General features: G+C 44.1%; 1 protein-coding gene across 2 annotated transcripts in view; it reads left to right on the top strand.

The window, feature by feature from the left end:
* Nucleotides 1-272: 272 nt before the first annotated feature.
* The window catches only part of SLC10A3 (solute carrier family 10 member 3), an 84,886-nt gene continuing 61,548 nt past the window's right edge, over nt 273-23,610 (top strand). Inside the window, exon 1 of one of the 2 annotated variants that reach the window (XM_069645226.1) lies at nt 273-468. The gene's annotated coding sequence lies outside the window, so the exon portion shown is untranslated. Of the gene's footprint in view, nt 469-15,533; nt 15,618-23,610 lie in introns of those variants that run through there. The other variant, XM_069645228.1, reaches the window with a different exon arrangement.

Raw genomic sequence — 23,610 nt, 5'->3', positions numbered from 1 at the left:
ACATTTCATGAACTGTAACGCGTCATTAATGGCTTCATCAGTCGAAGCCTCGTATCTTAATGACAAGTTAAAGTTTATGAAATGCCGAGCTCCGTTCCTGTTGTGGGTATAGATTATTTTGAGAGAAAGCTTTACATCAACATCTTCCTCAAAGGCACCCTCGCGTTTTAATGCAAAACTTTCCCTCAGAATAAACGGCGTTTACCTTTTTACAACAACGGAGGCAGCTCGTCGTTACGTGTAAGTCACGTGACGAGGGGACGTTCCTATGAGCATTCCTCTAATGGGATTGGTAGCTAGTCGCCTCCGAGCAAATAGGCGAGTATGAGAGAGCTCTGTTGAGTGTGTGCTGGGGGTAACCATGATGCGTTTGAAACAGAGCGTCTGCTAGGATGGGGAAGCGCCTGCGTGGGTCCGCCCACGCTTCCGATAATTAAGAAGAAGAAGAAGAAGAGAGCGTCTGCTGAGGTGAGAACCCGCAACAGCGAGAGGCTGACAGCCCCCAGAGAGAGAACGTGGACCGAGAGCGCGTCCAGAATCCAGATAAAATGAAACCTGGTGAAGGGGCTACTAGCTAGGGCGAGAGGAGTACCTCTAAAAACATTGTTCTATCGTTAAAAGAGAGAGAATCTTTCTAGATTACAGCAAAGGCAGTAATAGAGACCCCTGAAAAGAACGACGATCATAGCCTCCTTATGAAAACGAGAGCCCCAGAAATTGGGCGCTCCCAGATGCAGAAATCTTGGCTAGCCCATAGTTGTGTGAGGGCTGTTGTTTTATGTTAGTGGGTATTTGCAAAGCGCTAATCTGCCACGGGTATGGTCGTATAGCAGTGAGTTATGTTTGATAATGCGTTGCTGCATTTCATTTCCAATACAGTTCAGACCGTGTAGATGGAGTTATTGAAGTATAGGACGCAGTATTGGGATTGACCAGTAATTTCACGAATAGGCAGAAGCTATCTGTGCGTTTGTGGTGTGAGCGGGAAGTTAAGTCTGTGGCTTGTCTGCATCGCACTGTGTTAATTTCGCAGTCTTTGGTCATGATTCTTGGCTCAGCTGAGTTGGCACTTCATCCTTCAGAATATTGTGTTGACGAATAATCCCTTATATGGTAGTACTTTGAATCTGGAAGAATATGTAATGAAGTACTATATATAAAGTTAATATCAAAGATGTCTACTTCCGTCCTAATTGGGAGGGGGGTGGAGAAGGGTTGCGGGGGATATATATATATATATATATAGCTCTCTCGGGTGATTGTCATAAGGGAACCTGTTAAGGAGAAAGTCAAAGAGCGAGAACTAGAGACTGCAGTACTGAGACGTGCACAAGTAATCGATGTTCAGAGTGACAGTGGTGGCATCACTATTGGGTGTGGGATGGATAGTCAGTTAGGGTGCAGCACTGAGGGGCGGTGCTAGGTTTCAATGTGGGTGCCCTGAATATAGGATGCTGGCTGCTTTACAAAAAAACAAAGTGCATTTTGGGGACATAAGAATGACCAGCAATTTATCAAATATGCCTGTGATAGCAATTGAAGTGTGTATTCCTTTTGAGCATGCAATGCGCACTTGGTATGATTCTCGTTTCATCTGCCAGTGTAGTCGCCATGACAGTATAATGTGTGCAAAGCACGAGACCTATATACAGGGGTTCTGAGTGTGTAGGTGTTTGGTGCCCCGGAAATCCTTCTGCACTAAAATTCCCTACACTTTCAATGGTACTTCCTAAAAATCTTAAGCGCTGTCGTTTTTTGGCCCAATTCCTTCCCTGAACTTAAGAAGTTAGAACATTGTAGCATTACTTCTCATATTTTCTGAAAAGCCTGCTATTTGTTGTTTGAAGTACCCTGGATGCATCTTTCACGTTTAGTATAATTTATAGTGTATGCATGCTATTTAGATTCTGCTGCATGGTTCTTTAATGTTTTGTTTTCCCAGTATGGGATAATGGGGTTATGCATGATCTGCTCACTTAACAAGCAATCTTTATTATTCCTATTGATACTCTTTCTCGTAACGGTATTTTAACTTGTGAGGCTCCTGCATCTAACACAGGAAACCTCCTTCCCAGGCTACTTCTTTCAGTGATAATTATCTGCAAGTAATGTATTTGTTACCGCCACATCACTCTTCCTCGTCCCAGACTTAACAGAGCAATCCAAAATGGGGAGTGTTCTGTGACAACCCACACTGAGACACAGTCTCCCTGCTGAACTCCCAATCTCCAGACCCGGTAATCACCCCATGTATGTGAATTACTGATTGTAGAACGCTAAGCCCAAAACATATGGCTGTAGGGGCCTCAAAATTCATAACTTGTAGTTTCGAATAAATGTATTTGTTGAGTGCAAAGTAAATAAATGCTAATCCCTCTCCATCACTCACGCTTGTCTATCCCAAACGGCTGTCATACCTGTCGGAAGCTATCCACAGAGCCACCTCAAACAGACCTAAACAGACACAACATTGCAACCAGCTCAAGGTCACATTGTATAAAAGACTCAAAGCAGGTGGCTCCAGCTTTGCTCTCCTAGCCCCGAAGAACTGGAATGCGCTACCTCCAGCCCTCAGGAAAGAGCCCTCCATCACTCTATTCCGCAAGACTCTCAAAACGCAACTCTTCCACTAACCCACCACCCACATCAGATGGCTGACCTACTTGTACCGCTTCTACTGTATGTATCGCCTCACTGAAGCTCGACTTGCATCTGTTTGCTAGCCTAAACAAGTATGCTGTCACTATGTAAACTCTATGTCCGCTCAAGATAAGTATGCTGTAACCGCGCCACAATGCCTTTGGGCCGCTGGCGCTTTATAAAATCAAATAAATAAAATTGGTGTGTCTGTGTAGTGTGGGTAACCCATAGTCATGTAAAGTGGCATGGATGATTGGTTAGTACATTGGTTAATTTTGACAGCACCTCAAAAGTGTAAGCGCAGATCCGATTGCCGTTCAGTGGTACCCACCAACACACCTGGTTGAGGTCAGTTGGCCGGCACGCCACCTCTCCAAGCATAGAGGGTAACTTCTCCCACTGGTTCCTCGGCCTGCAATAGATTGGGTGCACCTAGTACATTTCTTGTTATTCTGCAGTAATTATTCATTATAACTGTACTTCGACTTATGAGGTTGGTTGCTGAATAGATGCATGGCCTGTTTGCATAAATCTAGAAGAAGTGATGCGTGACTGAACACCCATAATTGTCTGGGGTGACCAATGGTTAGTCTAATGCTTCAATGAAATGAGTTAAGTGGCTTTTCTTTCTGAATGTGTAATCTGTCTGATGTGAGGGAGGCTACTCTCCATTGATCTCTCTGACCTTAGCTTCAGTGTCCTGGGCGTGTTAACGCTTTTTGGTGAGTCTTTCTGGCATTCCTAGGTAGAGACTGTTTGCGTAGTCGATTCTTGTTATTTTCAGAGATAAGGCTATAAGGGTTCTGTGTGGAAAAGGGTTATGGGAGTAGTCCCCTGAGGAATCCCGGGAGGTAGAAGCACTTTTTTGTGATTGCGTTGTTCCTGGGATAGTTCGTTGTCTACGCGTATTCCTAGGTTATTTGCCACGTTTGAGGTTTCTGGTTGGGGTCCCATACCCGGTGGCCAGTCCAGTTGTGGGCTCCCATGTCTGGTGGCCAGTCAGCTGTGGGTTGGTTATATTGCCTTCCGGAGAGTGGGACCAATATTTCCGTTTTGGCTGGGTTCAATTTTGAGGTTATTCGTTGTCATCCAGTTGTAGCTGTCTGTGTGACAATTGTTGAAGCTGTTGGTTGGTTCTTGGGTCGTGGTCATCTTCAAAATCAGTTGTGTATCGTGCGTAGTTGTAGGCTGTCAGTCCGTGGGTGCAAATGATTTTAATTAGAGGGTACATGTAGCTGTTAAATAGAAGGGGGGGATAGGCTGGATCCTTGTGGGACTCCCCAGGAGATGGTTATTGAGGTGGAAGGTGGTAGTTTCTTTTGTTTCGATTTTTGAGGAAGGACGTAAGCTTCCTTAGGGCGGGTTCTTTTATGCCGCCTTCCAACAGTCTTTTTATTAGTGTTGCATGGCTAGTGGTGTTGAATTCCACAGAGATGTCCAGTAATATGAGGGCAGATTGGGTGCCTGTATGCAAGGTGGCCACTGTCATGTGGCCCGAAGGCACATGGACCTTCTGCACCACAGATGCCTTACCTGGTGTGTTTGTTCGACTTCAGTTGACCTGAAGCGCCAAAAGTTGCTCCTGGTAGATGTAGATATTAAGCTAGCCCTGCTCTTTTAGGTAACGCGCCGGAACTAAATAACTCCCAGTTTTAAACCCTGAATGTTTACTTTTAAGAACCCTATAATCGTTTTCTGAAGATTCTCCATCTTGAAGAATTTTATTGCCAGAAACTGGTTTACAGCTTTTAGATCCAGGATCAACTTGTTGTTGGGTTGCAAATCAAGACAATCCTTATCCTTTATGGGCTTTTGGAACCTTGACGGTGCCCTATTTTTGAGGAGCTTCCTCATAGTTTTCTGGTTTTCTTCTCTTTTCACCCTCCCCTTTGTCAAAGGTGAATGATGACTGAGTGAGGGTGGGGAGGGACCACAAACTCCTATTTGGTTCCCCAGTTGCATCGTCTTCCTGGCCCAACTGCCTGATGTGAATCTGTCCCATACCTTGGAAAAGTGGATTGGTTTGCCGCCTAACAGCCTACTTTGATTGTCAGGACATCCGGCTTTTCTGTGGTGTGGCAGCCTAGATTTCCTGAAATTCTGATGTGCCGCTTCCCTTTCTGGTTTCCTATGACCTTCGATAAACTTTGTGATTTCCCCTGGATCTTGGTCCGTATTCTGTTCTTAGTAGAACTTTTCTTTCCATATTAGTGTGTGTGTTTGTCAGCTTTAAAAACGCTGTGGATCTTGTTGTCCTGGGTCTCTCTGAAGAAATGGTTGCCATTGAATGCAAGTTTCAATGCAATAGCGTTCTGGGACCTATCAGATCGAGGCCATGGCTCAGTCCGGAAATGGTTCTGCCAACATGACGTTTCCTCTCACTCTGTCATAGAAAAGGCAGATATGAACGCGGTATGCTTCTGCATATTAGAGTGAGTGCACAGTCTTACCCTTTGTCTACGGCTTTGCTCAATTTTTCAAACATAGTGAACAAAGTCTCTACAGTGTATGTCACCAATGTATGTAATGACATTGAAAAGTGGTGAGAGCACCAGGAACAGTTGGTTACTGCGCCAAGCTCATCCTTAGACGTTTGGTTCTAGTAAAGGCAGTCGGCTGCAGGAACCCTTGAGGCTGTGCTCTTGTGCCCCAAATGAAGATTGGGTGTGTTTGTGTTGGATTCCTACACAATTGGCGCTTTACACATCTCTATCGTGGTCCCTATATTTTTTTGCGATGAAAGATATAGTCCATTCGTTTTAGCTTGATACCTTTACAAATGTATTATCTCTGTGGGTGCCGACACGTGTTTGGACCATTACAAGGCCTTTATCAAGGCAACAATCAATATGCTGTATACATTTGTTTGTTCAGATATTAGCCATATCCAAACACAAGCGTGACAAGTGATTGAGTGTAGTGACATATGAGGTATGTTCACAAAGACATTGATTTGTGTAATGACATTGTTAAAATGTCATCATTAGTATACCATTATCAGTATGCAGCAATTTATTTACAAGTTTGTTGTTGATGGTGTATGTTTTACATACCAATTAAAATAACAGTATCATAAAGCATGAGAGACACAAATGCACAAGGGAGGAGAAAAGGACATTTTATGTTAGATGGTCCACTTGTTGTGTTTGAAAGTATCGATAAGTTAAGTATTTATTTAAATTGTAGGTAATTTTGTGAGCTCACCTAAAATATGGTGTCTCCTCTGTATTGAGTTTTGAAGGCAGATAGCCAATGGTGATTATTGTCACTGAGTGCATCTGGGAAAATTAAGTGGTAGATTTAGGCACAGTTGGCTCCAGATATAAGTTGTCATTCAGGCATGTGTATTGATGCAATTAACACATGGGGATCTGGCTGGTATATGAGAGTCCCAAGTGTGCAGCCAAATTTTAAATGTTTATCAAAAGTAATGCTATCCTCCTGGTTATTAACGTGTATCTATTGAAAATAGAAACTTGATCACCCGGTCGTGATATTTGTATTGGCTGGTCATGCAGGTTGAATAGTTGGTGAGGCCTGGTCTACGTCCCTCCGTGATTGTGCCCGAAGTGCAGCTGGGGCCTATACATGTGTTTTAACATAGTGAAAGGGGCAGGAAGTATTCATGGAATGTATTAGGATTATCATTGATGCCTATTTTTTTATATCAATGCCTTACCGTACCCAGTGGACACCTTGCAGCGCTGCTAGTACACACGTGGGTGGTGTGACTGAACAATGGATACGTTGCGCCAACACAGTTGGTTTCTGCCGTAGTGGGTCATGTCATTGCACATATACATTATTTGCTAGGTTCTGTGTTTCTGTGAACCAGTCCAAGATAAGATCAGCCGAATGTCAGGTAGTAGTGGGGTGGGGGGGGTCAAACACTTTCTCAAGTGATACATTACTCCTGTGATGCTGGTGCACCTTTGAATTGGTTGTGCAGCTAAGCCTAAGTGTATGCGATAACGGCGGATATCCCGACGTTGTCATGCCGCATAGTGCTTGCAAAGTCCTCTACATGACCTAATATAGTTAGTGTGATAGGAGGGTCGAGGTATAGCAGCGGCCCCTCGTTTTCCGTAAAGAGTCAGGCAGTAGCGATATCTCATTAATATTATCGATCAAAAAGCTGACAATCCCTGTTAAATTCAGTTTTCTTACTCTAGTGAAATACTTTGTTCGTTCACATCTCGGAACAAAGAATCGAAACTCCCCCCAATGTCCCGCTTCCCTTTAAGGCTCATTGCCTCTCACGATTCGGATGTTAGTCTGCCGGTCATTGGTCCTGCCTGCACTGATGCAGAGTGATACTTATTCTTCTACTGAGGATTCCTATTGGCCCATTGCCTGGCACCTGGATTGGTCAATAGTATATGTTCCCTGATTCGCCTATTTGGTCATGAGACCTCTGCGCCTAATGTTTATTCTCTGTGATTGATAGAATAATGCTATTCCGCTTATCTTGCGATGAGGCATGGCCTTCCTGGATTGCATTGTGCATTCCCATAATTAACGTGGCACTCAATTGGGTAAAGAGGGTTATTGCATGTATTGTTGTCCTATATTTGTCTGATGAGACTTCAATACCCAAGTGGGTCATCGCTTAATGCGCAAACTTGCATATCAGTATACTACATGGTATAGGATGTGGATTGTCTCTAGTCATAAACCAATTATTAAGTCTGCCAGTAGGATTGCCAATATTCCTTCTGTATGCAAAAAGTATAATTGTAAGTGTCACTAGATACATATACAGTTGATCAGTAAAACGTACAAGCTGCATTGATTTCAGGGAAATTATTGAATTATTATACCTTTTTGGTTTGTTGAACAGCCTAGTGCATACATGGCTGGTCCTAAATTGTGTGATACGCCATTACTGGATGGGAGCTATGTAACTTTACACTATGTTAATGGACGTTGAGCAATACTTTTGCTCACCTAGGGTTGCCTATTCCATCTACAGCGTCCGCAATTTATGGTTGATGGTGTGGTGGTGTATGGGATATTGTTGGCCATGGAGGGTGGATAAATACAGTGTGGGGTGTGCTGTATTCAGGCACATGGTCACTGTATGCATTGAGTGTCACGCTGAGACCCGGGCGCACTCATTCTGAATATTTGTAATCGGGTAGCATGTGGTGCCCCATGGAACCGTATAGGTTTATACATTGTTTTACACAAAAAGTAGTATGATAATACAGTGCTGTGTTCAGGCACATGGTCATTGCATGCGTCATGAGTGCCACACTGAAACTAATGTGCACCCATTCTGAGATATATGGCATGTCAAAACATTTGTAATCAGGTAGCATATGGTGCCCCATGTGACCTCATAGGTTTAAAGACATTGTTTTACACAAAGAGTAGTACGATCTGAGTTAGGAAAACCTAAAGGTCATTCCAACAGTAATTGGCTTGTCATATGAAGACGTTTAGTTCATGCTCAGTGTTGAGACCATGCTCAACATTCCTTTTTCTGCATATCAGTCTAGCTTCATGCTGTCGTAGCTTGAGCGCTCTGTTTCCTCCTCGTGAATCACAATTTCAAGTCCCACGAATTGGATCTCTTTCTGGTTTGTCATTTTGATACTGCTCTTGTCAATGACGGTGGGTATCTGGCGTCTGTGGCTTTCAACGTGTGTCATGACCCTTGCCGGCAAGTCAGCCTTCCAGTTAGGGCCAGGTCAAAGGCCTTAAAACCTCATCCAAGACTCTCTTGGAGTCAGTCCTGGCGCCTTTGGTGCCAGGCTCATAACCATCATGAAGACCAACATTGGAATGGGACTATTTACTTGGGGGACTATTTAACTTGGGGGTGGGGGGGAGGTTCAGCCAACATGGAGGCACACACATAGCTCAGTTGCAAGGAACTGAACTATGCGGGCTAGTCTTTTGGGTGTGGCAGGCCTGGGACTACTTTGGGTGTGGCATGCCTGGAATTATTTTACCTGGACTACTTTTATCTGAGACTATTTAAACCACACCCAAACAGCAGAACATGCTTTGTGTTATTCTGCTGTGGGCAGCATAACACTCACTGTGTCCAGTTCTTTGATGCCAGCTTACCTGAAACCAAGGACCTGCAGAGAGAGAAAGAACACTAAGAAACTTACCTGGAACAGTATCCTGTCTTCAATTGATCGCTGACTTCAGTTCCACTCACCTGAAGGTACGAATTCGCATCATCCGGCACCGCATGCATCCTGGAATACCATAACCTGGAAAGAGGAGAAAGAAAGACAGCATTAGTAAGCGTTTACTCACGTTTCCTCCCGAATGAAGAAAGCCATACAATTCTTACCTGGGTAGTCATCTCCTGGTCAGTATCATTGCTGGAACATTACGGCGCTCGGCGAGGAACATCGCTACCTGCAATATAAAAGGCGAATCAGCATCGCGCATTACTCACCGGACAGCATCTCGCACACCGCGCTTTCGCCTACCGGCCCATGCTCACCTTCAAACTGCATGACAACACCAAAATACCTTTCCATACCTAAAAGGAAAGAAGCAAGACATTATTATTCGAACTAAGAGGAACATAAGAACTGCATATAAAGCCTGTAAAGCGGCAAACCTATGGAGTCGCAGCAGGCCTGGATTCCCACAGGGGGGGCTTGCACCAGTGAAGAAACTTGGTCGCTGCTCGCCCACCACATTACGCGCCCCTGCCACGAGGAGCAGGTCGGAGAATCCACCTTTTTACAATATTAAGACCCATCTTTAACCAGAGGCGTTACCAAGGGACCAGGAGAGGGTTTGAGAGTGCAAATCATCCAACCAGGGCTGGGTGGCGTCCCGGTGGATACCTGGTGAGCGTCCAATATACTTAAGTCCACACACATATGATTGCATAGGTGACAAATTTGTATCTGCAATTTATGAATTGCTCAATACTCTTCTTATATATTGTGCCAAATTGTACATTCTCAGTGGTTAGTGCATGTGGACACATTGAACAGGTCCTGCATTTATGGAATCCAGGGTTTGCTTAGCCAGTTGGTTGATTTGGGTGCCTGTGGTGCCATAAATGAGGGACTGAGCATGAGTTTGAGGGTGGGTGCTCTGCAATATGATAGCTTAGGTTTGTCAGAGATCCAATTTTATATGTCCCTGCAATTGCCAGGATATGTCAGTGCTTCTTAAGGATTCTCTGCTATTTATAGCGGTCTTCATTATATTGGTCGCAAATCTGATACAGTCCTCTGTGTGTGTTTGGGTGTCCCTTTTTTGGGTTGGAGTAGATTGACCCTTGGGCTAGCATTGGCTTTAATTATAGCATCGTTAATGTTAGACATTTTGTATATTCCCTCGAAGAAACAACCTTTCAGTGGGTTGCACTCTTCTTGGTATGTCGTATTTGAGCTACAATTCCTTTTTGCCTGGATACAATCTCCTTTTGTAATGTTCTCTATGACCTTCTTCTTGTGGAGAATAAGACAGATTTGACTTCCGTAGGTTTCCTATAGGTCCTGGTTTCTATGCAATTTGCATTTGTTGTGATTCTGATATCCAGGAAATCTATTGTGTGCTTGCTTTCGGTTCAGTCAACTCAATTCCAAAACTGTGTTGTTCAAGTATTCCTTGTAGGAAACACAAGTGGACCATCTAACAAATCATTTCCTTTTCTCTTTCCCTGGTGCATTGTTGTCTCTCCTGCTGTATGATCCTGTTATTTTAATTGGTATGTAATACATACACCATTAACAACAAACTTGTAAATAAACTGCTGCATACTGATAATGGCATACTAATGATGACATTCTAACGAGGTCATTACACAAATCAATGCCTTTGTGAACATACCTCATATGTCACTACACTCACTATTCACTCAAATCACTTGCCACTTTGCACTTCTCACGCTTGTGTTTGGATATGATGACTAATAGCTGAACAAATAAATGTATACGGAATAATGAATTTAATGACAGTTTTGTGTGCAGGGGAATTGTATTGACATATTCACCAATGTTTTCAGTTGACATACGTGATGAGGGCTCTGTTGCCAATCTCAAATGTGTGCCCTTTTCTTGAATTGCAATTTTAAACTTAAAAATGGTTGTAGCAAATGTAATTTGGCCCCAATAGACTGCAAATTGAATGCGTCGATTTTCAAAGATTGGATTATCAGGCATCTAACGGACCACAGCCAAGAATGCAAACATGTAATCAACTGGGGTCTATCTAATTGTTATGTACAGCGTTATTCTTTTCAACATTGCCAAAGTGCATATCATTCAATTCCGTATGTAAAGCTTGTACATAAGTGGATTGACCTAAGCTTTTAATATAGATTTCCAGATCCTCCCCTCAAAGATCTGAAACCAGTCCATAATAGATTCTGATCTAAAGTCATTGCTGTATAGTATCAATGGCACAGCTTTAGACTTCAGCATAGCCAATAGAGAAAATCCCTATGCTCCATGTCAAATTTCATGCATGCCAATACGGTGGATAATGTTTTTTTCAAAAGTTTTTGCTTACAACGTTCCTCAGTTAAGGCGTTAGTAAATTGAATGCTTATATATGTAAATTCAGTAACTTCATTTTATCCTATGCTGGTCTAGTCCATCTAAAAGGGTCTCTTCTCTAAATTATACTGAAGCCTATATATTCAACTGTAGTTTCTTTTGTGGACTCCAGTGGTCTGGCTGAAGTTTGAGCTTTTATATAATCTTCATTGCAAATGATAACTTATGTAATCAAGTGTGAATGGACCCTACCTGAATTTGAACATGCATAAAGGTTACACAGAGATCTTTGGACATCTGCGTATGTGCAAATCTGACTCAATGGGATGAACCTTCTGAATTGGCCTGCCAGCCATCAGTCGTCCATCGCCAGCTCTATCACTGCTGCAAAGGCATCACCTCTTTCAAGGTCCATCTAGAATCTATCAGTCCCAGACTTCTCGTTCATACTTCAGCCCCCAAGCCCTTTGGTTCCACTACACCTCCAAGCGCTATAACATCGGAACAAATCAAAAGCCTACGTGTCTGGATTCATACACATTTTGTGGCCATTTTAGTCTTTCAAGCATATTTTTCCTTCAGACAAAAATATTATTTACACCGTGTCATTTTCCCTGTGTATTCAAATTAAAATATGCATTAAAAAAAACACAGGAGCTCAATTTCTTTAATGTATGTGTCAAGAAGAGCGCTATTTATATATTTTTTTGTTTTTACTTGAAAAAAACAGTTACTCCTGTGATTGGTGCTGATCTGAGGCACAGGTCAGCCCATTTGATATCTGCTCATTTGTTTACTTTCTCTGTGCTGTGAGTCTGCACAGCCTACGTCATACAAGGCATGGTTGACAGCTTGATGGACAGGCAGAGAGAGGCGTTTCCTTTCTTTACTGATAAGGGAGAAGTAGCGACATCAGATTGATTTCTACCGGTTTGCATGTGTGAACTGAGAACAGGGAGCTTGACTCGCAGTAGATCTCGCCTCTCAAAATCCACCATTAGTTTCTTTGGCTCCATCACACTACAGGAGCTATTTATACATGGACCCATCTCCCTCAGAATCAGACTAACGAGCTTCCAAAACAACGTAATGCCTCAGGTTCACGGGCATGTAGCTAACGTGGCCATCGGAAGCTTTCTCTTCTCTTGCATAAATCATATGCTCGTTAATAATTTGAAGAGTGCTGTGCTCCGACCGGAAACATCACACAACTAGCCTCTGCTGCATGCCAGGTAGTACACAGATGAATGTTTGTGCCACGCTCTTCTATCTGATTTCGTGCAGGCAGTACTTTAGGAAACAAAGACGTGCAGGTACTCGCCAGATTACGAAACCGGACATTCCGGCGTGTCGCATTCGCCGGCATCTTGGGTACTGGTCGCTTTTAGGCGCACCCTGTTGTTTGCAGTCAATGCCCAGCGAGATTAAATTATGTGCCAAGTAGCACACGCTTTGGTAAAGCAGTGTATCGGAGATCCTTCCACACAAACTTTCAGTTTATTATGCATTGTGTTAAGAAAGTTTGAATATCTATATTACATGAGTCATTTTTTTTTTTGCTCGTCAAACTAGCAGATAATAGTTGTAAACTAAGCTTCAGGCGGGAGTGTGTGTGTTTTCAGTCTAAAATGTTCCATCACAACTCCAATTACTTAAACATTTACACATTAGTATAGCCACTGCTAATAACAAAGAAACATCATTTGCAAGGCTTTCAAAATCAATCCCTGCTCCATCAAATTACTCCAATGGTAACGGGTGAAGCCCAGTTAGTGTTCGGCGCCTAGTGTGGTGAGAGGCAGTAGATGCTTGTTTCTCTCTTTTTGTTCTGGCACTGCGGGTGGTGGAGAGGGGGGGGGCGCCGCTTTCCCCATCAAACCCTGCAGAAGCTTAGTCCTTTAAGTTGTGGTAAAGTGAAATGAAAAATGTTTTCACCTCGCAACATAGCAGAGTAACAGTACCCTTTTATGCATTGAGAAGTGCAGGCACTTTGGGCTAGTTGGGACCAGTCCATTAAAAGCACTGCGTGCACAGGAAAATACATTTACCAAACACCTATAATGGGCGTCAAAAGAACTGTGCTACCTAATATGCCCGTTATGATTCACTGTTGCAGCATTAAGTAGGGATACCATGTAATAAAGATAATAGATGGGATAAAGTACCCTCTATGGTATGCTTTAAGTATCTGGCAAGACACCAAGGTGCTACTTTAAAACGTCACGGCACGAGATGACTTGCAATATCCTTTTTACGTACAGGAGGGATTGTTATTCCTTATCGTATATGGCCACACACTGGCCTCCCGTTTAATATTTGACCTCTTCTCTAATGTATTGTAAGAGATCTTGCAGTTGCTGATATGGGATTGCAAAAAAATAAATATTGATATTTTATTTCTATCGCGCTCATACACAAGTGTTTCAGAGCGCGGGAAGGGGAACAGGGGAGAACAAAAACAACGATCTTACTAGGCCCAGTGACATTGAGAACGTGCAGGGTAGAGGGAGAAGGGGGAGAAGTGCATGGAAGGGGGAACAAAAGGAGAGTGCGGAGCGAGAAGGAAAAAACGAAAGCAAAAATAATAATAAAATAATAAATAAAAAGGCAACAAACAATGGGAGTGCAGCCAGCAAGTGCTGGGTTTATGGCAGCAGGCCATGTAGGTCTGAAAGTGCAGGAAGAAAAGGGGAGGGCTGTATGGTACAGATACAGATCCCAGTGCAAGGGTCTGTATCGGAGGCAGTGCGTGAGGGTGGCGAGATGAGCAGGTACCTCGGCCCGGAGGACAGAGGGTGGCCAGGTGCATGGTGCCGAGGGAGAGTAGAATCAACAGGGGAGAGGGGAGGAGAAGGCAGAAGCAAAGAGGAAGGTTTTGAGGTGCTTCTGGAACCAGAGATGGTTCTCTTCAAGTTTTAGAGTGGCACGGAGGCTGTTCGAGGGAGGCCCCAGCCGAAGACAGAGATCTACCCCCAGCTTGTTTCTTTGAGAAACGACTGACCCTGAGGGAGCTAGAGGAGCAGATGCTCGAGATGAGAGGTATTTGTGGAGGGATAGCTGAAGGTATGTTGGACCCAGGCCCCAGAAAGCCCTGTGGACAATGCAGAGGGTTTTGAATTTAATCCTTGCATCCACTGGGAGCCAATGGAGAGATTTCAGAGCTGGAGAGATACAATCCCAGTGCTTGAGGCCAAGGACAAATCTCGCAGTCCTGTTCTGGATAAGTTGTAAAGGGCGGAGAGTAGAGGCAGGTAGATTAAGAAAGAGGCTGTTGCAATAGTCCAATTTAGAGAGAACCAGAGCTTGGGAGACAGGGAGCTTCTGGGGGAATGAGAGGAAAGGAAGAATACCTCTGAGGAGGTGCAGTAGGATGTTTGACTTTTTTGATACATCAGCGATGTGGGCAGAGAGGGAGAATATGCAGTTTCCAATGTGTTACAGAACAATAGGATAAGCAGTTTAATAAAATGCATCTAAAACATTCGAATTGGTAAAAGTTGTCAAGGTTTTACATGCTTCAGTGGCAGCTGGAGTTCTGCTGTGTGCTGGCTCGAGCAGGAGGCCTTAGGACCTCCCAACTGAAGCGAAATGACGGATTACAGAACAGTAGTATTGTCATTTTCTTATTACAGGTCAGTAGTGGTTTTGCAACCACCCTGTAAGAAAATGATGTACATGCTTTTACTGATGTTATAGCGGTCGTGTGACCCTCTTTTATGGGCCATAGAGCGAGTACCTGCCCATCTTGCTCTGTGTCCCAACTTCCCCTGTTTTCATTTAGTCTAGGGCCCTTTTTGTAGGCTGCCTTCTCCTTTGCTGTGCTCACTTCCCACTCCCCCCCCCCCCCCACTGCGTGTATCGCCCACGCACGCACACTTCTTCACTTCCCCTTTTTTATGTGCGCAAGCGCTCTTCTCTCATGGATGCGCTCGCTGTTCCTGGCGCGTTTTCATTTAGGGGGTAGTTTCTGTTAACCACAGGCCCTTTCGCCGCTGCATTTCTTATCGTGTACTGTATTAGCGCATGCCCTGCTCGCTTCCTTTGCGTTACACAGTTTGTACCTCACGGCCGGGCCACTCCCTTCCCTCTCACCATTTATCAGCAAAATATTTTTTTTTATTCAAGCCATTTCTTTCCCGTTTCTATTATTATTCTTGAAGGCGCAATAAGCAAACACGTGTTTCTTTTGTTGGTTTGCCTTGTGTTGACGGCTAGGCATTTTTTGTATTCTCTGCTGACTGATGGTGATGTGACCCATGAGCAGAGAGGCCTTTTCTATCCACCGTCTGTGGGTGGAGTGGAACTTCTGCATTGCTCTGTGCGTGCAGGTGTATTTTAAGAGAAAAGGGAGTGTTGGTAGGTTGCCAAGTGGGTGGAGGTGCCGCGGGTGCGTTTCCTGCCTTTCGTGCCTCTGGATTAGCCTTCTGTGCGTATCCCGTGTTCCTTTTCTGTTGGAGGAGGCGCTTTGACCACGTTCCCAGATAGTGGGTGAAGGTGCGTTTTCCTTGTCTTCCATGCCCATGGGTCTTCTGGGTGTATGTGTGTTTCTCGTATTCCTTGTCTGTTGGAGGAGGTGCACTGTCCGTATTCTCAGTGAGTGAAGGTGCATTTCCTGGATTCTGTGCCCATGGACAACCCTTCTGGGTGTATGTGCGTTTCCCTTCTTCCTTGTCTGTTGGAGGAGGTGCATTGACCGCGTTCCCAGCCAGTGGGCGGAGGTGCATTTCCTGCATTCTTTGCCTATGGAATATACCCTTATGGGTGTATGTGCATGTTCCCGTATTTCTTGTCTGTTGGTAGGAGGCGCATTGACGGTGTTCCCAGCCAGCGCGTGGATGCGCATTTCATGTCTGTAGACGGAGGTGAAATCCCATTTCCCCTGGATGCAGAGTGTGGTCAAATTGCCCTGTGGATGGAAGGGCGTTCTCGGTTTGTGGGTTTTAGCGCGGGTGCAGGTGCATGCCACTGGATTACCTAGTAGACAGAGGCACATTTCGTTTATTCGTGTCTGCGGTTGTTGAGGTGGTGGGATGGGGAGCAGAGTGGTGCATTTCTTATCTTTAGTGCCTAAAGTTGGTGCTTGTCCGATAATGACCCACTTTGACATTTGCTTCTTCTAACCTTTCAACTAAATCATGTCGTACTTGTATATGAAATCGGGCAAGAAGGAACGTTATTTTGTCAGTACGTGCAGGTGCTTTTTTTCTATTAATGCCGTTTGTAAGGACATTGACTTTGGGGGGGGGGGGGGTTAGGTGTATTGTATTTGGTATCTGTGGGTGTTTCACCCTGCAGGAGGGGGGTGTCTCTGCAGGTCATGCTGCAGCACGTGTGGGGAGTGCTGCCTGGTTAGTGGCCTGATTGCTACAGCAGCTGCACATCCCCTTTTTGTCACTTATGATAAACAGTTTTTTTGAGGAACTTGTGGCCCGAGATCTGCTGACTGTATGTTTTGATACCTTGACCAAGGATGAGTGCATCAAGTCTCCTCCAGTTTGTCCAGATGAGGTGGTTGTGTTTCCTGCGCAACAGACCTCACTGGGTTCTGGGCAGGGAGCGTGTGGATACCCTCACGGCACCGAGAGCATACAAGCCAAAGCTAAAGACACACGCTTAAGAAGAAAAGTTCTTACTTTTATTCCTGTTACATGCCAGGCCCCGGTGGTTGCAGTCTTGGTCCTCGGTGTGTTGGACTACTGCAACTCACTTTACCTGACTCAACCCTGCTACTTGATCAAGCGACTACAGTTACTCCAGAATGCGGCGGCCAGAGCTATTCTTCATCCTCCATTTGGAGCGCATGTGTCTCCACTGCTTAAGAAATTGCACTGGCTTCCCATAGCAAACAGGACTTCTTTCAAGTCCATGTGTATGGTGCTCCGAGCCTTCTATGGCCTTGGACCGGAATACCTTCAAACCAAATTTCCGGGCTATGTGCCAAATTGATCTCTCCGCTCCCACTAGTCTCTTTTGGTAGCGGTACCTCGCTACCGACTTGCCCGAACAGGAGGACGTGCCTTCTCGGTGGCAGCCGCCAAAGCCTGGAACGACCTTCCCCTTGCGCTACATGGAACTGCTGATCACCTCGTTTTCTGACGGCTACTAAAAACGACTTTATTCTAAAAGTTAAGCTCCTCCATTAAAACTGTCTATCACGCTATCAGCGGCAAGATGCCTTGGGGTGTACGTGCACTTTAACAAGTTCTGTTAACATAACATAAAGATACCACAGGCCGTCTCCGTCTCAGTAGTGAGAATAGAAAAACGCGTAAACAACTAGAAGTAAAAACATCATTTTTATTGTGCATCGGTTTGAAAAAATCTTTCACAAGTACAAACAGTACATACAAAATAGGAATCTAATGTCCTATCTAAAATGCAATGAAAATGAAATCCATATGGAACATATAAGCGTCCAAAGGACTAAATACAAAAATAGTCCAGATTAGGTACAACTAACTTCATATAGACCCAACTATGTACCTATAAAATATATATATCATTCAATTCTAAATGCTTTAAAAGCCTTAAAACCGTAATTTGAGATTGAAGTTTCAGAAAAAACACATAGCCAACAAGATACACTCTGGATAAAGAATTATTACAACGCACTAATGACAAAATAAGTTCCTGTCTCCAAGGCATGTTGATGGGTATACGTGCAATAAACACGGATCACATTTTAAACAAGCATTGACAAAGTTAACAGTTTTGGCTGCTTGTACATATATTGGGCATTTTCTAAGCACTGCAACTTGCCAGGTATTCGTCACTGTTTTGCAGCGTTATCATTAATGGCTAATTAGTACGATTATGACCGTGCCTGGAAAGTGCATTCCATACAAACACGATAAAAAAAGGCAAAGAAAAATTGAGATTTCTGTTGCGACTTAGCAAAAATAAAGAGTTGATGGCTGAAATGCTTAGAATTAATCTTAGCCAATTGCTCTGGGCAACAGTCCAGGCCATCGTTCTTCACCTGCCAAGCCATTACAGAAAGGGGGAAAACATATGCAAATCAGGCTTGGTCCCACCCTCAAAGGGGCAGCCCAACCTGAACTGCTAGGGCACATCCCTTCTGCACGAGACCACAAGCATCCCCAGACATGTTTCAGCCTCACTATTTCAATATGGTCGCGTTTTCTTTTCTCCAGTAAAATATAGCGCATTCGGCAAGATTATGCTCCATGCATAATCATGTGATGCGTGATGTGAAGCGTCCTTTCATTCAAACATAATAACAATGCTCTGCGCATGCGGCAGACGCACAGTATGTTTCCACGCCCACTGCACATAATCAGGTTGTCAACAACCGGTAATTGCATAGAAGTTATACATATGTGTCTGATGTTCAAATTGGGTAGTTGCCGTGTGAGGATGAATACTGATGGTGTGTGTTTTCATTCATATTTGTTGATAGATGGCCCATGAACGTTCGCATTTAGGTGCATATATGGATGGTTCCCACATGAAATGGGATCTACACCTGTCCATTTATGTTCATCATCAAGCTTCTCGAAGTCAGTATTAAAGTAGATGCATGCTCTGTCACAGCATTCACATAAATCTTGCTCTGTGCTGTGTATATTTGGGTATTCTATTTAATTCTTTAGGACTTCTTCTTGCACCTAAATAAACCCGAGCATCCACTAACATCAATACAAACAGGGTCCAGTTAAGATACAGTCGTAATGGTGATTATGGTTGCATTGTTGTGTATAGGGATGGACACCAAACTGGTATGCTAGCATTCCCAACATTTGTGTATGTATGTATGTATGTATGTATGTGTGTGTGTGTGAATGTCACTTTTATACAAACGGGATTGACATTTTGTTATAGATTATACAAATTGACTGCATAAGACGCATGGGATGTCTTTCTTGTCTAATCTTCCTTTTTGAGGATTTATCATTAAAGAGGTCGGTAATTGGAGATTTAATGGCTTAATCATGTTGTATGTGGCAATCTGACAGTGTCTGAGGAATTTATACTTGGGTTCCTCTGCAGGAAGGAGGCCTACGTGTGTACATTGACACTTTCTTTGCTAACCGGCCCGAGATGGGTGCAATAGATTATCAGGTAACAATTAAGTACAAAATTGTTTTGCAACAATTAGTTGATTGTTTAAGGTAATTTATAAACACTGCAAGATCATGATTAGAATAGTTTTTGATTTGCGGACGTTTATGTAGTTTAACACTTTCAATATGGGACACATGGTCATACACAATTTAATAATTGAAGAATGAAAATCATCCTCTGAAAAATGCTCCATAGTTAGTTGTGAACAGAAACATATTGGGTATATGGACTGTAATCAATTTGCAGTTGCTTCTGCTTGATTCCAGTTTTGTAACAACTTTTTAGTATATGAATAATACAATTTTGTTAGTTATTTTTTGGTTTGCACTTTGCCACTGGGTGAGGTATCATTTTTTTGATTTAAGGTGAAGCTTTTTCTAACTTTATATCTTCTGCGGCAACGTTTTTGTACTTTTTCTGTATGTTTTAGCATATATGTTTGATGTTGGATGATCTTCAAGCTTTTTTTAATGAGCTATTGTGAATAAAATGTGTAATATATTTTTTTAGACTAATGATCTTGGAGTTTATTTATTAGCTCCACATGTGTTTCATAGTAAAATTCCTTAGTGGAGGGGATTTCTTTTATTGTATTTTCGTTTTTTACCGGGTTTATCCCCTCTGATTTCTGGGTCCCTCTAACATGTATTAATGGACCTGATCTATGTAACCTGCAACATGAAAAGAAGTTTCCTTTTTGTACATGGGACTCTGATTCAGAGTCATCGGTGACCAAGGCACTTCGTTATAACAATGGTGACGAGCTGAAAGAACCTATACTGTGCTAAGAAGGACCAGCACTGTTCTGGGGGAAAGCCTGAAGAAGGGACACCAACTGCCCCCCCCCTGTCCCTCCCAAAACCTGAAGATAAGTACCCTCTATCAGGGATTTTTAGTGGCCAGCCTCTGAGTAAGACCCCAGCATTGTGTCTGTTAGTGTTCATGACATGAGCACAGGCGTGTTGTGCTAAGGAAATCATTAAGATGTGGCCAGGCTGGTACCAGTACAAAGCTGAGAATGTGGGGCCCCGTGCTGACTTGAGGAAGTTTGCCAGATGTAAGGCAAGCGCAAAGAGAAGATATTTACTGGAGAATTAACAGGAGTCTTGTGTGTCAGCTGTGATCTTGGCAGAGGATCCATGTTCATCTGGGCTGGGCAAGGCAGGAGAACTCTGCTAGCTGGGGCTCCGTGGGGGTCTTCCATAGCAGAGACATGGATACAACGGAGGAGCTCTGTCCTCTGGCGGCACAGGAGGTGTGGTGCTCTTTCTTGGAGTGTCCCCATCAAGTGGCTGTCTGGACAACGAGCAGGAAAGCTCCAAGCTCACCAGGGCTTTGTTGAGGCTGGAGGCAGTGAGAAAGGCAACGGCAGGTGGGTGTCTGAAGAGTGGATGTGGGATCGTTGGACAGGTTCCGTCCGGTTGTGCACTCGAAGTGCAAATGATGTATAACAATGTCGCTGGCCCATACACTACAGTACAGTGAGCAGATTGGGACCTGTGCCTGTCCAAGTGGTTGGCGTCTGATTTTCCATGGAGAGCGGTGTTCGGCCTTGGAAGAAGGTGGACGTGAGATACTTTTCTGTGTGGTGTGTTCACAGGAGAAGATTGGGTGGCACAATGACGATGCTGTTATTATTACAAGCGTTTGGGTACCGGTACTGTGGGGGCTGAGGCACCATTAAGGTATTGAGGGGTCAATTTTATTGGAGGTTGGAGCTCTATACTGAGTTATCACAGCCACAGATGTTGCTAGGTTGAGGCAGAATGGTCGCAGCCACAGACTTTGGAGCGTCCATTGTGGCTTTTGCTGGGCTGTTGCATATTTAGGTGAATGGCAACTCGAGCTTAGTTGTGATGCGAGGCTGTTGAAATGTAGTGAGCTTTAAAGTGAATGCATGTGGTGGCCTCTGTTAGAATTGTTGGAAATACAGAAGTATTTTAGATGCATGATGTATGTTACAGTGGTGAATCTAGCGATGTCATCACTCCTTTCCCTGGGAAAGTCTCCCTATGGGACATGGGAAATGCAGAAGCTACCTGATCCTGACCATGGTAGCGGCTATCTGAGGGAGTACCACATAAGGGGGGGTGACCCTCATGGGAATGAAATGGATTCGGTAGGTGGAACATGGTATCCCGCCCCTTTTTTTTCCCCTGTGAAAAACCAGAGGGTGTTTCACTACCTAGACCCCGGGGATCCCTTAGTCAGGGGACCAGGGCATGGCCATTGCCTTTTGGATTCATACCCTGGGGGTGAATAAGTGCGGAGGATCACCTGGGTGAGTGGTCCTCGGGGAGTGGGGAAAGAGACACCCAATGGCGAGACGCGGTATGCCACTTTCCCAATAACCCTATACATTCCTATTTTATAGGATATTCCCACTTCCCAAATCCCCCCCACACCCTCTTTCCTACACAAATGCTGAGCTGAGGACGAGGAGGTCTAAGGCTGAAGGGATTACCACCCATGCAATACACTGGACATGTCCCTCTTGCGACATCAGTCACTGTTGGGCATTTTAATCACGCACACCTAATACCTATTAACTCTCCCCACATGGTTAAAAGGTGGAACACTGAGACACACTTGGAGCAATTCGGTGCATGAGAAGGAGCAGTTCCGTCAGGGCTATGGCGAACCAGGTGAAGGAAAGTGACAAACTGAGTGGTTGAACCAAAGGGGCAGGAAGACAGTGACTCCATCCCTGGCGACAGATCATTATTTCCAATGAGCCGTGTGGATTGCGCACAACAGCCCAGCTGGAAGGGAGAAAAAGTCTTCCGAGTGATACAAGGTTACCAGCCACCCTCTCGGATGAACGGCAGAGTTGGGGAGGTGCAGAAGTGGCAGCGGTAACAACCTTGACTCCTACATCAAAGGCATGAAAGACGGAAAGCATGTTAACACAACCGTGAGTTGAGGTAAGTAAAGAAAGCTGGTCTGTGTTTAATTGAAATGCTTGCAACAGTATCGGAGGGATGAAGGTTGTGCGAGTGCTGAGAAAGTAAGTCCATTGTTAAGAACTGTGAATACAAAATACAAAGTAGCAAAGTGCTCCGGCAAAGTGAGATTGCCCAATCGAAAGTCTCTGTGAAATGTTTTAAAGCTGCAGAGGCAGCGGGGAAAAAGAGAGTAACCACATGAAAGAAAGGTTTGCAAGACTTGATCTAGAAGCAATTGATCTGAAAGTAAGTCATACATAGCAATTTGAGGAGTTCAAATCCGCAAGACTGAGTAGAAAGACCAAGAAATTGCAAAGGGACATTAAGAGTTTAAATTAGAAACTATTTATCCGTACATCACAGATGACTACGCTACAACAATAAATGGAGGTGGAACCCAGGGTCCATCAACACAGAGTGGGATAGAAAAACAGAGGCGGTGGGTCCCCTTCTCCGGCTCAAGTAGTGGATCCTCTTCGGATGATCAATCCAGGTACCAACAAGGACCCTTTCAACCCAACTTCCCCCACCCCATTTGGCTCCTTTTTTCAGCAGAGGAGGCCCGGGAGGAGCTCCATGGGGTCGGCAGCAATGGGTAGGGGGCAACCAAGAGGAGGAAAGTTTGGGCCAAGACCACGTAGAAGGAGACTGAGATATTGAACCAACATAATGACCATGCAACAAAACCAGTATTTAATGTTGCTGCCATTGAACTCTCACAAGCTGGAACCTCTGTGTCAACCAAAGGTCTATCCTTTGTACCGACCACACAGACAGACTGGTATGACTTGGAAATGGAGGTATGCCATTTTCTACGCACAGTTAAATTACGCACTTTCTTTCAGGTACATATCATGGAAGAATGGGAACAAGCCACAGGATTACACACACACCCTTGACCTTCACACCCTCTGACAGTCAAGTCCCGGGTGATCTTCTCACATTTGAAAGATATATTTTAAATGATTTGAACAAATAGAAATCCAGAAAAATGAAGATCCAACATAATTTAACTAAGAATGAAAGAAACACTCATTTCCTTACAAAACAATAAGATCGTAATGAAGCCAGCAGACAAAGGGGGTGGCATAGTAATCATGTCGGACTCCCAATACAAACAGATTGTTCGCGGAATTACTTAGCGACTGAGAAAGCTATAGAGTCCTGTGAAAAGGCCCCACCAAGGAGCTACAACAGGAAATCCAAGATACCATTAACTATGCACTACAACACGATTGGATCTCGGAGAAGCAAGCAGATTTCATCAGTAGGGCACAAGGAAGCACTCGATGCTTCTATGCTTTACCAAAAATCCACAAGTATCCACACAACCCACCGGGGAGACCAATTGTCTCAGGCTGAGGGTCAATCCTGGAACCTGAATGACCATGTATTTGCGTGACACCACCTACACTATTAAGATCTTTGAAGGGCTGGAATTCAGTCCTGAACATCAT

This window comes from Ambystoma mexicanum, chromosome 2p (assembly GCF_040938575.1).
Source record: "Ambystoma mexicanum isolate Mex_15411 chromosome 2p, UKY_AmexF1_1, whole genome shotgun sequence".
Taxonomy (NCBI): Eukaryota; Metazoa; Chordata; class Amphibia; order Caudata; family Ambystomatidae; genus Ambystoma; species Ambystoma mexicanum.
This window is presented reverse-complemented; position numbering and strand designations above follow the sequence as displayed.